The sequence below is a fragment of the Temnothorax nylanderi genome, unplaced genomic scaffold (genome assembly GCF_030848795.1).
Source record: "Temnothorax nylanderi isolate EJ_2023f unplaced genomic scaffold, tnyl_v1.0 TNYL_tig0153_pilon, whole genome shotgun sequence".
NCBI classification, from domain to species: domain Eukaryota; kingdom Metazoa; phylum Arthropoda; class Insecta; order Hymenoptera; family Formicidae; genus Temnothorax; species Temnothorax nylanderi.
The window spans coordinates 81,151-95,346 of record NW_027249215.1 but is presented as its reverse complement, the minus strand read 5'-3'; the positions used below and the strand labels follow the sequence as shown (position 1 = coordinate 95,346).

Sequence of the window (14,196 nt, the reverse complement as noted above, 5' to 3'; positions counted from 1 at the left end):
CACCCCGCGCGACGGAGAGTATGCGTTCACTCAGCTCGGCCAAGACATTCGGACGAACGGCGCCAACGACGACGACGACGACGACGACGGCAACGTTGGGGAGGACGACGCGACGGTGCACGAGACGGTGTTCGCTCGCTCGGACTCGCAAATCCACCCGTGCCGATAGCGAGCATCAACGCGGACGTTGGATGCGCTCGACGATCGAAGGAAGGTAAGTGGCCGTGGAAGGAAGAGGCAGTCATATATAGGTATGATTGCCTGATATACTCTATAAAAGAAGAAAAATAAGCTCAATTTAATTATTTATAAACTTTTTCTATTTTAAATTTTACAAAGTAATTTACTCAAAGAGTAATATGTTTCAGGTACGGTGTCTTACCTGAGGTGAGAACTTCTCTTAAATATATATATAGGAGACCGATCATATATATGACGACGGTAGTGGAAATTAAAAAAAGCATAAACCTTAAAATTACCTCGGATAGCTTTTACCTTAGAACGCTCTCATTCAATATTAATTCATTCATTCATTCATTCATTCATTCATTCATTCATTCATTCATTACGTTCATTCTATATTATAGTTTAATAATGTTTCTATATTTTAAAATATAGAAACATTATTAAACTATAATATAATATTTCATCGAGATTGTTCAAGCTACAATCATTCAATATCAAACATTCATTCATGCATAATCCATGGAAGGTCACATAGTATTAATACCGCGTGACACTTCCATGGTTGTCTAGCACCGCTCTTAATCTTTGGGGCATAGATTGCACTAAATTGTGGAATAGCGCGGGCCTTGCGCGGAAACCCTCCCACACATTAAGAACGTGTTGCTCAAGTTCCTCGCGTGTACGCCGAATTCTTGGATTCCACTCTTGAACAATTATGCCCTAAAGATTTTCGATCACATTCATATCCGGAGATTTGGCTGGCCAATCCAACGTCCTAAGGTTGGGTTGTGTGGCCAACCATTCCTGAACCAATCTCGATCGATGCACTCCTGAATTGTCTTGAACAAAATTGACACGAGGTACACCAGGAAATGTTTCCGCAACGTATGGCATCATATTAGTGCGCAATATGTTGACATACTCCTGACCGTTCATACGCGGTGTGGTGCGTACCAACGGTCCAGGGCCGCGCGAGGTCATGCACCCCCAAAACGCTAACGTGATGCGGCCACTTCGTTCGCGGAAATATACGTTATTCGCATCGTACCTCGTGCCTTTTGTTCTCCACAATGTCACACGTCCAGATTCATCCGTTGAGAATACTTTTTCATCAGAGAAAATAGTATTCTCCCATTCATTCTCCCAAGCCAAATGTTCAAAGGCAAAAGCCATCCGTTGGTCTTGGTGATTTTCTGTTAACGCTTGTTTTTGAGCAGGGATACGATGGTGATATCCCTGTTCTCGCCATCTACGCCGAACAATTTCCGCGGAACAATTCAAATTATGTTCCACTACCGTCTGTTGTGCTGACCGGAATCCGTTCCCTTGCATCAAATTGCGGAGAAGTTCGTCGTCTTCAGCGGAAGTACATCGCGGTCGACCTGGTATCGGTCGTGGGTTCACGTGCCCTTCTACTCGCATTTGTTGCAGCACTCGATATACTGTACTCCTCTGCAATACGTTAAACGTATATTTTAATGATTAAATTAAATAATGCAATAGACGAGTTTAATGACGTGTAACTTATCCAAATAGAGAAGTACAGAATCATAAATGCATGGATACTTTACATTTACGTGACATATTCTCGAAACCTCTGTTACCGTCAATCCTGCATTTGTATATGCAAGTATTTCACCTCTAACACGTTGCGAAGTAGGACCAGGCATTTCAATATTGTATTTATATAATACACAAATATTTAACGTTAAAAATGGTTAACTCGTCTCAGTTTAATAACGCAAACACGTTGTCAACATAAACAAGTTGTCAATTGTTATTATGTAGGGAGATATATCTGAAGATAATTGATACATATATCTGAAGATATCTCATTAACAACATACAATTGACAACTCAATAACAATTGACAACTTGTTTATGTTGACAACGTGTTTGCGTTATTAAACTGAGACGAGTTAACCATTTTTAACGTTAAATATTTGTGTATTATATAAATACAATATTGAAATGCCTGGTCCTACTTCGCAACGTGTTAGAGGTGAAATACTTGCATATACAAATGCAGGATTGACGGTAACAGAGGTTTCGAGAATATGTCACGTAAATGTAAAGTATCCATGCATTTATGATTCTGTACTTCTCTATTTGGATAAGTTACACGTCATTAAACTCGTCTATTGCATTATTTAATTTAATCATTAAAATATACGTTTAACGTATTGCAGAGGAGTACAGTATATCGAGTGCTGCAACAAATGCGAGTAGAAGGGCACGTGAACCCACGACCGATACCAGGTCGACCGCGATGTACTTCCGCTGAAGACGACGAACTTCTCCGCAATTTGATGCAAGGGAACGGATTCCGGTCAGCACAACAGACGGTAGTGGAACATAATTTGAATTGTTCCGCGGAAATTGTTCGGCGTAGATGGCGAGAACAGGGATATCACCATCGTATCCCTGCTCAAAAACAAGCGTTAACAGAAAATCACCAAGACCAACGGATGGCTTTTGCCTTTGAACATTTGGCTTGGGAGAATGAATGGGAGAATACTATTTTCTCTGATGAAAAAGTATTCTCAACGGATGAATCTGGACGTGTGACATTGTGGAGAACAAAAGGCACGAGGTACGATGCGAATAACGTATATTTCCGCGAACGAAGTGGCCGCATCACGTTAGCGTTTTGGGGGTGCATGACCTCGCGCGGCCCTGGACCGTTGGTACGCACCACACCGCGTATGAACGGTCAGGAGTATGTCAACATATTGCGCACTAATATGATGCCATACGTTGCGGAAACATTTCCTGGTGTACCTCGTGTCAATTTTGTTCAAGACAATTCAGGAGTGCATCGATCGAGATTGGTTCAGGAATGGTTGGCCACACAACCCAACCTTAGGACGTTGGATTGGCCAGCCAAATCTCCGGATATGAATGTGATCGAAAATCTTTAGGGCATAATTGTTCAAGAGTGGAATCCAAGAATTCGGCGTACACGCGAGGAACTTGAGCAACACGTTCTTAATGTGTGGGAGGGTTTCCGCGCAAGGCCCGCGCTATTCCACAATTTAGTGCAATCTATGCCCCAAAGATTAAGAGCGGTGCTAGACAACCATGGAAGTGTCACGCGGTATTAATACTATGTGACCTTCCATGGATTATGCATGAATGAATGTTTGATATTGAATGATTGTAGCTTGAACAATCTCGATGAAATATTATATTATAGTTTAATAATGTTTCTATATTTTAAAATATAGAAACATTATTAAACTATAATATAGAATGAACGTAATGAATGAATGAATGAATGAATGAATGAATGAATGAATGAATTAATATTGAATGAGAGCGTTCTAAGGTAAAAGCTATCCGAGGTAATTTTAAGGTTTATGCTTTTTTTAATTTCCACTACCGTCGTCATATATGATCGGTCTCCTATATATATATTTAAGAGAAGTTCTCACCTCAGGTAAGACACCGTACCTGAAACATATTACTCTTTGAGTAAATTACTTTGTAAAATTTAAAATAGAAAAAGTTTATAAATAATTAAATTGAGCTTATTTTTCTTCTTTTTATAGAGTATATCAGGCAATCATACCTATATATGACTGCCTCTTCCTTCCACGGCCACTTACCTTCCTTCGATCGTCGAGCGCATCCAACGTCCGCGTTGATGCTCGCTATCGGCACGGGTGGATTTGCGAGTCCGAGCGAGCGAACACCGTCTCGTGCACCGTCGCGTCGTCCTCCCCAACGTTGCCGTCGTCGTCGTCGTCGTCGTCGTTGGCGCCGTTCGTCCGAATGTCTTGGCCGAGCTGAGTGAACGCATACTCTCCGTCGCGCGGGGTGTTGAGCCTACCAGCTTGCGGTGTGTGTGCTATCGACGTGGTGATACCACACTGCAACGAGAGATTGCAGTTATTCATCAGTTATTCGTAATAATCATATAAATTAGATAAATATAACGATCACATAAATTATACAAATAATCATATAAATAATAATTGTTATAATTAATAATATACCAGCCATGCCGTTATCATGATGGTCCGCATGATCGGCGATGAATTCCTCATGGAGGAGCGGGACCGAAAGTACTACGCATACTACTACTTTATACTTCCGATCACTACGCATGCTGCCTGCTGCCCACCGCCTCTCTTCATCATCTTCATCACCCTCGTGAAGCTGGGCTTCTTCACGTATTACACAGTGGCGATGGGTTGAGGTGAATCCCTCCGGGTCGATGCCGATCGACAGTGTCTTCATTTACAGACCGGACAAGCGGCTTGAGCTTTGGAGATTCACTTTCTAATCTTTCAGATCTGTAAGAATTTGTAACGATTGTAACTGTTATTGTAACGATACTTTTTGAAGCTGCATAATAAAAAACTGATATAAAACTGATATAAAACCTTCTAGTTTGTAATAAACAAGTATTATTCTAAGAGCTGTGTTCTTTCGCCATTACCGATGAGTCAAATTATGTCGACAGATAATCGTATAAAATCCGATATATCACAAGTGGCATGAAAAAAATCATACTGTTTTAATAGCTGTCCAATTAGTGGATTGTTGCCTATTATTCTCTTTTGCAGAAAGAGTGACCGCAAAAATAGGCTAAAAATAGCCTCTTTTTTCACCCTTGAATTTAGACTTCTACTTACAAGTACTAAATGATAGTCTATAATGAGTCATGAATCCTCAGAAAGTTTCAGATATTTAGCTGGCTTTTTATTTTCAAGATATGGAGGGTCAAAGTTGTTGATTTCACCAACTTCACAGGCCCACAAAAAGAGAAAAGTTGTCTACGCCATGGACTAGACCATATGGTATTCCCATCATGTATTTTCGCCTGCTGAAACCGAATATGACCTCAGTTTTGCCCCTACACGTCAGTATTTTTTTCTACAGCCAAAACAAGGTATTTTGCCCCTACAAAACACCCTGTTTTTGGTTGTAGAAAAAAATCATGACGTGTAGGAGCAAAACTGAGGTCACATTCGGTTTCAGCAGGCAAAAATACATTGGAATACCATAGTCTAGTCCATGGCGCAGACAACTTTTCTCTTTTTGTGGGCCTGTGAAGTTGGTGAAATCAACAACTTTGACCCTCCATATCTTGAAAATAAAAAGCCAGCTAAATATCTGAAACTTTCTGAGGATTCATGACTCATTATAGACTATCATTTAGTACTTGTAAGTAGAAGTCTAAATTCAAGGGTGAAAAAAGAGGCTATTTTTGCGGTCACTCTTTGTATAATACACATCTATGCTTACGTTTTCCGTTAAAACATATATTTTCTGTTTTATATATAACATGTAATAGTACTTTATTTGCCAGTGTTGTATATTTGGATTTCCTCAAACTGTCCGCGATTTGTTGATCCACTATAGCTTTTGCTTCTGCAAATTGTTTCTTTGGTATCTGCCATTTCTTCAGTTTCTGTGTCTTCTCCGTTTCACTCAGCTCCGTGATGCCTGTGCGCCACGCAAAAATGCCGCTTACACTTGATACAAGGCACCTCGATCAACGACGCATCCTTGCAAGATTCCTTAGAGCACAGGAAGCTTGCCGATTGTCCTACATAACGAATTTTGCGGTCTCCGTTTTTAAACACTCGTGCGATACCATATTGAAATGCTCTTTGCAGAAGGTGGCCTGACAATGCTCGCACACAAACGGCAAGAAGTCCAACAATTTGCAGTCCGCCACCGAACATTGTTCGCCAGTCGCAGGAAATTCGATTACAGCAACAAAAGGATATCGATATTATAATTAGATTTAATACTTTGGATACTGTATTTAATTTTCCGGCGTTCAGGAAGACTGGAAGAGATATTTAGTTGTGCAGTGGTGTCGGAGAATGCAGATGATTGTCGAATAATATTAAATTTTGAAGATTCAACAGAAAATACAATGTTTATTCTACAGATAAATTCATCAAATCTATAATACTATATAAATTATTTGTTAATTACACAACAGTAATATGTCGTAGATAATTTTATCAGTAACTTCCAGTCTATTAATAAAATACTAAATATTAAAAAGCGACGCCATTATTTCACGTGCCGGGCCTGGGCGAGGTGAACCGATCGGCGTTCTCGCGCCAGTCTCGGGGATCTGAGCTCGGTCCCGTGCCTTGGCCTCCCGCGGATCTTCCTTGCTGCGAGGCTTCCGTGGCGGCGCGAGCCGTCGTGGTCGTCTCTTCGGCCGCCATTCAACGCTCAGCTCAGAACTCGTTGAACTCGAAAAATATTAAGACGTATTAGAAATAATTAAAACTGAATAAAATGTTATTTACAAAACGGTAATAATAAATAAAAATAATATTATTTGAAAAATTATGCAGATAATTATATGTCTTGCGTTACATTTGATATTTTTGATTGATCAGATCAATTGGTCACTTTCATTTCTCCCAAATCGGTTTGTAAAAATATAAGTACGGCCTCTTTAAGATTATTTTTACGCTTTTCTATCAGCTTTATAATGCTTGGCAAAGTGTTTGGATTTTGATTGAAATAAGTTTCTGCGAATCTATTCCCCTTGGACAATTGTTCGTTAGAAAAAACATTCTGAATAATCCATAAAATAATTCTTCGCCAGTGATAAAATAATAAAACACGAAAATTCGTCGGCCTAACTGGCAATAATTTTAATATTAATACAACAACGTTTCGACCTCTACTTTGGGTCCTTATCAAGTTATAAGTTATTTAGCAATGATTTAATTGCGCGTCAGGTTTTGAATCTTATTATCATCGTTAAACTATGTGGTCAGGAAGTATAACATAGCGAACATTAGATTCAAAACCTGACGCGCAATTCAATCATTGCTAAATAACTTATAACTTGATAAGGACCCAAAGTAGAGGTCGAAACGTTGTTGTATTAATATTAAAATTATTTCCAGTTAGGCTAACGAATTTTCGTGTTTTATTCTGAATGATATATTTATTTATCGTTCAACCTGCAGGTGGTCGTGGGACTTTCCTTGGAAATGGTTCACGGAAGCCATGAATAGATGTATCCACTCATGCTCATCCACTTGTGAACACGCAGAAGAGTGTGCCATATACGTTTGCACAAGGAGACAGTTCCTCGTTTCTTTATATTATCTGCAAGAATATATATGATGGTTACTACAGTCTGCATCTTTGTAAAGCAAATCATATCTGACTTATAATTATAAATATATTAGAATATTTATTGCAAAATAAAATTTTCTCTTATTCCAGTCCTTTGGCAAAATTCTACAACGTATAGAAATATATAACAAATCGTTTAGCTCATATTATATCTTAACTAGATAGACTTATCAAACGTCGCGAAATATGTAAGAGAAATAATTTAAGACTTGAAAGTTATTGGAATTACTCTATTTTTTAATTTAAATATTTTAATTTAAATAGATTTATTTATTTATTTAATTATTTATTTATTTATTTATTTATTTATTTAAATTAAAATATCGTAAAAAGTATACGTTATTTAAGATGTCTTGTTCCTACCTGTTATCAGATGTTACGCTGTAAGATGTCTTTTGCTGTGTATACACACCCTGTATATGCTCTTTTGACAGCTGTCTTAACCTCTCACTACAGCTCACTGCTGGTCACGGCCCGTCACGGCAGCTCCCTAGACGCAGTGGCTCGCAGTCTCTAAATATTCGTGCGTTCCAAAACCCATCCAAAAAAAAGTGTTGCAACCTTTCCGTGAACGACTGTACGTTCCGTCTTATCTATTCGCAACGATTTGCAATTACACCTTGAATCGTCTTTTAAAGTTTGTTTAGGGTAATTTACACGTCATTCTGGAATGCGACAATCTTTTTCTCGATTTCATCCTGACGATCTTTCAAAATTTGCACGCTCTGCTGCACGTAGCGTTTGTTGGCGGCATCACCATCATCTACAGGAGGCGCTGCCCGTCGAATCTTGCGCGATTTCGCGTCAAAGTCAGGGGCGACCACGCAAAGAGCGTTATCGCGCACGTATTTTCAGCTATGTAAAGTTAGCCGAAGCACATTGACTTTATAAACTTTTTTTTGTTCAAAATAATTGTTGGTACTTTGTTGGAATTTGTTGGATTAATTAGAAAATTTGTTGGTTGCCCAGTTTTTGGAAAATTAAAAACAAAATTTTGAACGTAAAGTTAGCCCAAAAGTCTTATTTTTGTCTTATTTTATAATTTTTTAGGAGTGTAATCGAAGCGTAATTTTCTGTTGGTCACGAATTACCTAGTCCCACAATTTGTTGGTTTGCGATTTCGTAGAAAAAAGCGAAAAACCACACGCACTGGGCTCTGAGCTGGGGTCCACATGCGATACATGCGCATACTCTGTGGCTCATGCGCATGCGTTTTAGCAGTAGGAAATCATGCTCCGTGTACCGCTGGTGGTAATACTGAAGGAGAACTCACTCCTCTCCGATTTTGACTCGTGGAGAGATTCGCTTGTAGTTTTGATATCTAAACCTGGCTCCACGGGTGTTCGCCCTATGTCACTTCTTTCCTGTCTACTAAAACTAATGGAAAAATGCATATATAGTCGTCTAAGGTGGTTCCTTGAATACAACTATATTATTCCCAACACCCAGTTTGGATTTAGGAATTTCAGATCTTGTAATGATAATTTAACCATACTTACGAATCACATTTGGGTAGGTTTTATGAACAACGAATTTACAGTGTGTGCTTTTCTAGACATTGCGGGCGCATTTGATAATGTTATCCCTAACATCTTAATTCAAGATCTGAAAGCTATTGGTGTCCTAGCCTCTATTCGTAAATTTTTTTCGCTAATCTTTTATATTCCAGACAAATATTTGTGTCCAAGGATGGCTCTCTTTCTGGGCCTTATCACGCATTCAAAGGAACCCCTCAAGGTTCCATATTAAGTCCCATTCTATTCAATATCTACATGAAGGACATCAGGAACCTTCTTCATTCAAAAATCAGAATCTTCCAATATGCTGATGATATTGTAATATATATAATCGGGAAAGATTTAAATGAGCTTTTTTGCATTATGGAAACCTCTTTAAATAATATTTTCTTATTTCTTAGATCTAGAGGGTTAGAACTCTCTCCCAATAAGTCTCAGTCTATAGTTTTTACACGCAGGAAGAGTTATCTTTTACCTAAGGAAAATTTGATTATCAACTGTCAATCTATTCCCATGGTTTATTCAGTTACATTCTTAGGTATCATTCCAGACTCTAAATTAAATGGCAAAATTCACATAAACTTCCTTATCAGAAAAAACCGCAGTATTGCTAATATCCTTTCAGTTCTGGCTGGTACTAGCTGGGGCGTCCACCCGCAGCTACTTCTTCACTTATATATAGATCAGTCTAGAAGCTCTATAGACTACGGATGCTGTACCTTCCAGATTAAAGGCAACAAGAGTTTATTTTTAACTCTGCAAAGATTACAATATAGACTGATTCGAATAGCTTACGGTTATCGCCTCTCAACCCCAATCAACGTTATGCTAAGCGAATCTAGAGAACCGCTGCTCACCCTTAGATTCTCGTACCTCATTTCCAGATATTTATTCAAAAGCATATCCTTAGACCTCAATCCGGTTGTCGACAGCTTTGAGCACATACTAGATAATGCATTCACTCCCAACAAGTTAGACAGAGCTATGAACTATATTCCTACTCTCAAGTTGTATACATCCATTACAAAAGTTGGTCCTTCAATAGATAAATCGGCCTTTCCGCCAGGATTTAACTTTGACCAAGCTTTCAGCATTAGGCCTAATATCTTACATTTTAATTACCTAGATTTAGACAAACTTCCGGTGGGTCAAGTCACTTTATTCAATGACTTCGCAGAGCCTCATTTAATGCAGGCTACCTCTTTTTACACAGATGGTTCGAAATCCGACTCAGATAATCCAGTTGGATCCAGCGTTTACTCTCCTGATTTGAACATAATTATTAAGCATAAGCTCCCTTGCGACGTCTCTGTATTCTTGGCCGAAGCCTGGGTCATTTACCAGGCCCTCATAATTATCGTCAACCGTCAATACAGTAAAGCGACAATCTTTTCGGACTCTAAAAGCGTGCTGGACGCTGTTTCTTCTTGGAAAATTGCACATCCCAATTATATTATTTCCTTAATTAAACATAAGCTTGCAGAAGCTACTTCCTTAGGCATTAAGATTGTGATTATTTGGATTCCTGCCCATAGGGGAATTAAGGGGAATGATTGCAGATAAGGAGGCTAAATCGGCCGTTTTTCACGATTTTAAAGCCCATTTTAAAATACCCTATCCTTGTTGCGCGATGCTTTATTAGAGAAGTCGTAGGGGGCACGCGAGATAGAGACAGAGGCGCTGAGAGTTCGGCGAGTCGGTAATAGCGATAGCGACACATACACCTCTCGGAGACACCCGCACCGAAAAGAGATACGCTCAGATAGAAAAAGAGGCATTAGCGTTAACGTGGGCGTGTGAGAAGTTTGCAGCGTTCATCATAGGAGCGCCAGACCTCGTCTTAAGGACAGATCATAAGCCATTGATCTCGATTTTAGGATCCAAGCCTATTAGTGATCTCTCCCCGAGATTGCAACGGTTTCGAATGAGACTAATGCATTTTGCTTATATTGTTGAGTATGTTGCAGGGAAAGCTTTGATGACTGCGGATACACTCTCGCGGGCACCGTTGTCAGATGCCCGTGACGCCGAGGATTGCTTGTATGACGACGGCATCGAGAAGTTTGTGCAAGCAGTTGTTAAGAGACGGATGTCCGATCAGTTTGCGGTCAAATACGTGAGATGCAAGACAAGGACATAGTTACGCAAGCGGTTCTGAAATATGTACGAGAAGGATGGCCGAGGTATCGCAGAAATGTACCAGAGAAGCTATTACCATATTTTGAGGAAAGAGGTATCCTGACAGTGACACCAGATGGGACCCTCCTATGCGGCACGCGAATACACATACCAAAAGGTCTACGCAACGAGGTGCTCGAGAGGATACATCAGGGTCATTTAGGAGAGAAGAAATGTCAGGGACGAGCCAGGCAATCCGTGTGGTGGCCAGGTGTCAATGCGGATGTGCGAGCACGGTGCTTGAAGTGCACCATATGTTTGGAACATCGTTTGCAAACCAAGGAACCCCTAATAGTGACAGAACCATCTGAACGACCATGGCAGGAAGTAGCGGTGGACTTCTGTGAAAGAGAAGGAAGACTCTATCTGGTGATGGTTGATTATTTCTCTCGGTATCCGGAGGTCGTATACATGTCATCAACTACGGCAGCTAACACTATCGAGAAGATGAAGGACATATTCGGGAGACACGGAATTCCAGAGCAGGTACGCTCAGACAATGGTCCACAATTCAGCAGTCAGGAGTACAAGCAGTTCGCCGAGAATTTCAAGTTTGCCATAATTACAAGCAGCCCGAGATATCCACAAAGCAACGGGAAGGTTGAGGCGGCAGTAAAGACGGTCAAGCGCATCTTGGAGAAAGAAACAGAACCTACTCTAGGGTTATTGGCCTACCGTACTTCTCCTCTGGAAACAGGCAGCAGCCCGTGTGAATTGCTAATGGGAAGAAAACTTCGCACGCCGGTACCATGTTCGGCGATGACACTAACACCCAAATGGCCTGATCTGAAAGCATACCGCCAGCAGTTACGGGCGGGAAAGCTTCGCAGCAAACAGCAGTACGACAAGAGACATCGAGTGCGAGAGCTACCAGAATTGATGCCGGGTGAACTGGTATGGATAAAGGACCAGCGAGCATATGGCATTGTTATACGTCGTCGTACTGAACCAAGGTCGTATGACATACGATACCCGGGAGGCTTGTTGCGACGTAACCGAGGTTTTCTAGAATCAACCAGACGAGCGATGGAAGACGACGATGAAGATGAGGACGATTGGGGAACAGGAGCTAATGAAGATCAGCCGCGGCAGGAGGCGGATCGAGAACCAGCGCCGGCGGGACAACCGGAACCATTGCGACAAAGTAGTCGCCAACATAGCACGCCGAGAAGATTGCATTATCAACATTTAGGGAAACCGACGTGTTAATTAAAGCGAGTAGAGAGGTTTAAGTTAGAATTTTGATTTATGTATTAATACACCAAAGGTTAGTCTCATCGATTGTAAAATAATCGCAGAATTTTGTTTGAGCTATACCCTGTTAGTTTGTATTGAGCAATTTGATTTTCGTTATAAAAAAGGGAGGATGTTGCGCGATGCTTCATTAGAGAAGTCGTAGGGGAGCGCTGAGAGTTCGGCGAGTCGGTAATAGCGATAGCAACACATACACCTCTCGGAGACACCCGCACGATTGTACACGTGACGAGTAATAAAGTCGTTCATACATTACACACGAGATATTCCTTACACCCAGAGCACAACAATCCTGACATGTGTATTATAGTAAAGCGGAAACTGAACGAACGTTTTCATAGATACCTTTCGGAATCCTCACGCGAGAGGAGTAACTTTTATTTTTCCATATATAAATCTACAACAGATAAACCTTGGTTTTACTCTACTTTTTTAAGGAGAAAAGAAATTGTAATGATTAATTGACTAAAAAGCAATCATTACAATTTAAATCACAATTTAGCATGTAAAAATATCATCAGCTCACACAGCTGCCCTTATGGTGATCCCCGCCAAGATGCAAATCATATCATTTTCCACTGCATTCTTACCAGAAACTAAGCTAAGTATTTAATCTCTTATCTCAGAGCCAACTTTCCTTTGAGTCCTCTTGATATTTTTTCACTGCTCGTTAATCCCCCTGAGGTATTATGTCGTCTGCTTCTATCTTTCTTCAGATCCTGTCAGCTTACCATTTAAATTTCCCTCCTATGACCCTTACGGGTAATGCGAAAACTAAAGAACGCGCGTATGCGCCGCTAGATGACGTTGGCCTCATCGAGTGGACTCGGGCCATATCAAAGAAAAAGAAGAAGAAGAAGATCCTCTCCGATTTCGATGAAATTAGAATCAATCGACGCGTTTTTGCTCAAAACGACCGAATCTGGCAGAAAAAAGCGTCGCTCTGCCCCGCGACGCAAGATATTAAACGTTAATGGGAGCTTTCCAGCAAGCCACACAAGTCGACACAAACGTCGTTCTATCTTTCTTTTTTGGCAATGAGTAACAAAGACAAAACGGCACTTGTGTCGACTTGCTGCAAAGCTTCCAAAGTTGACAGGAATCAGGTTATGATTCCTGTCATACCGACGAGATGTAGCAACACTGAACATGCCCCGCGGCTACATGCGCATGCAAAAGTGCGTGAATTTGAAACGTATGTATATTTATAATGCATATCACTTAGCTTTTAATGATGAATATACCCTATATAATATATCAAAGTACATGCGGGGCTTGCCCCCCCTGCACCCCCCCATGCACGGATCGATGTGGGTGGACCTCGAAGCGTGGGTGGGGGGGCTTCGGCCCCCCTGCACCCCCCCCCCCCGAGGGCACGCCTTCGGCGTGCCCGTGTACGAAGTGAACCTCACTTTAAGCGTGGGCGGTTTCGCCCCCCATGCAAGTGGGCCTCGCTTTATAACTGGAGGTGCAGGGGGGACGAACCCCCCCCCCCCCGCCCACGCATGTACTTTGATATATTATGGCTGCGGTCCACTTGACGCTACAAATGCTTTGAAGCGTTCTTCTTCTCCTTCTTTCTTTATTGAAAGAAAGGATAAAAGAATATAGGATATATTCATCATTGAAAGCTAAGTGATATGCATTATAAGTATACATACGTTTCAAATTCGCGCACTTTTGCATGCGCGTGCGGCCACAGGGCATGCGCATGTGACCGCGGGATATGTTCAGTGCTAGAGTCCTATATAAAGAGAGAAGCGCGCGCAACCGGTGTATCGGCTGCTGATTGGCTCCGCCATTTCGTCGACGAACAGTGGCGCGACTTCTTCCTGCTTTGAGTGATGCAATGTCATGTAATGTGATCTGTTCGGATATCAGTACACAATAAATGTTGTATATAATGACATTATATAATATAATGTCATTAATG

At 40.9% G+C, this 14,196-nt stretch overlaps 2 long non-coding RNA genes across 2 annotated transcripts; one reads left to right on the top strand and one right to left on the bottom strand.

Moving 5' to 3' along the window:
- The first annotated feature begins 5,091 nt into the window (after positions 1–5,091).
- LOC139777543 (uncharacterized) lies at positions 5,092–6,510 on the top strand. Its single transcript, XR_011719384.1, has 2 exons — positions 5,092–5,358; positions 5,630–6,510. It is a non-coding gene; the product is annotated as an uncharacterized lncRNA (long non-coding RNA).
- On the bottom strand, positions 6,109–7,896 carry LOC139777544 (uncharacterized). The gene is made up of 2 exons (XR_011719385.1): positions 7,678–7,896; positions 6,109–7,284 (listed from the first exon to the last, which is right to left on the bottom strand). It is a non-coding gene; the product is annotated as an uncharacterized lncRNA (long non-coding RNA).
- Between the last annotated feature and the right edge of the window lie 6,300 nt (positions 7,897–14,196).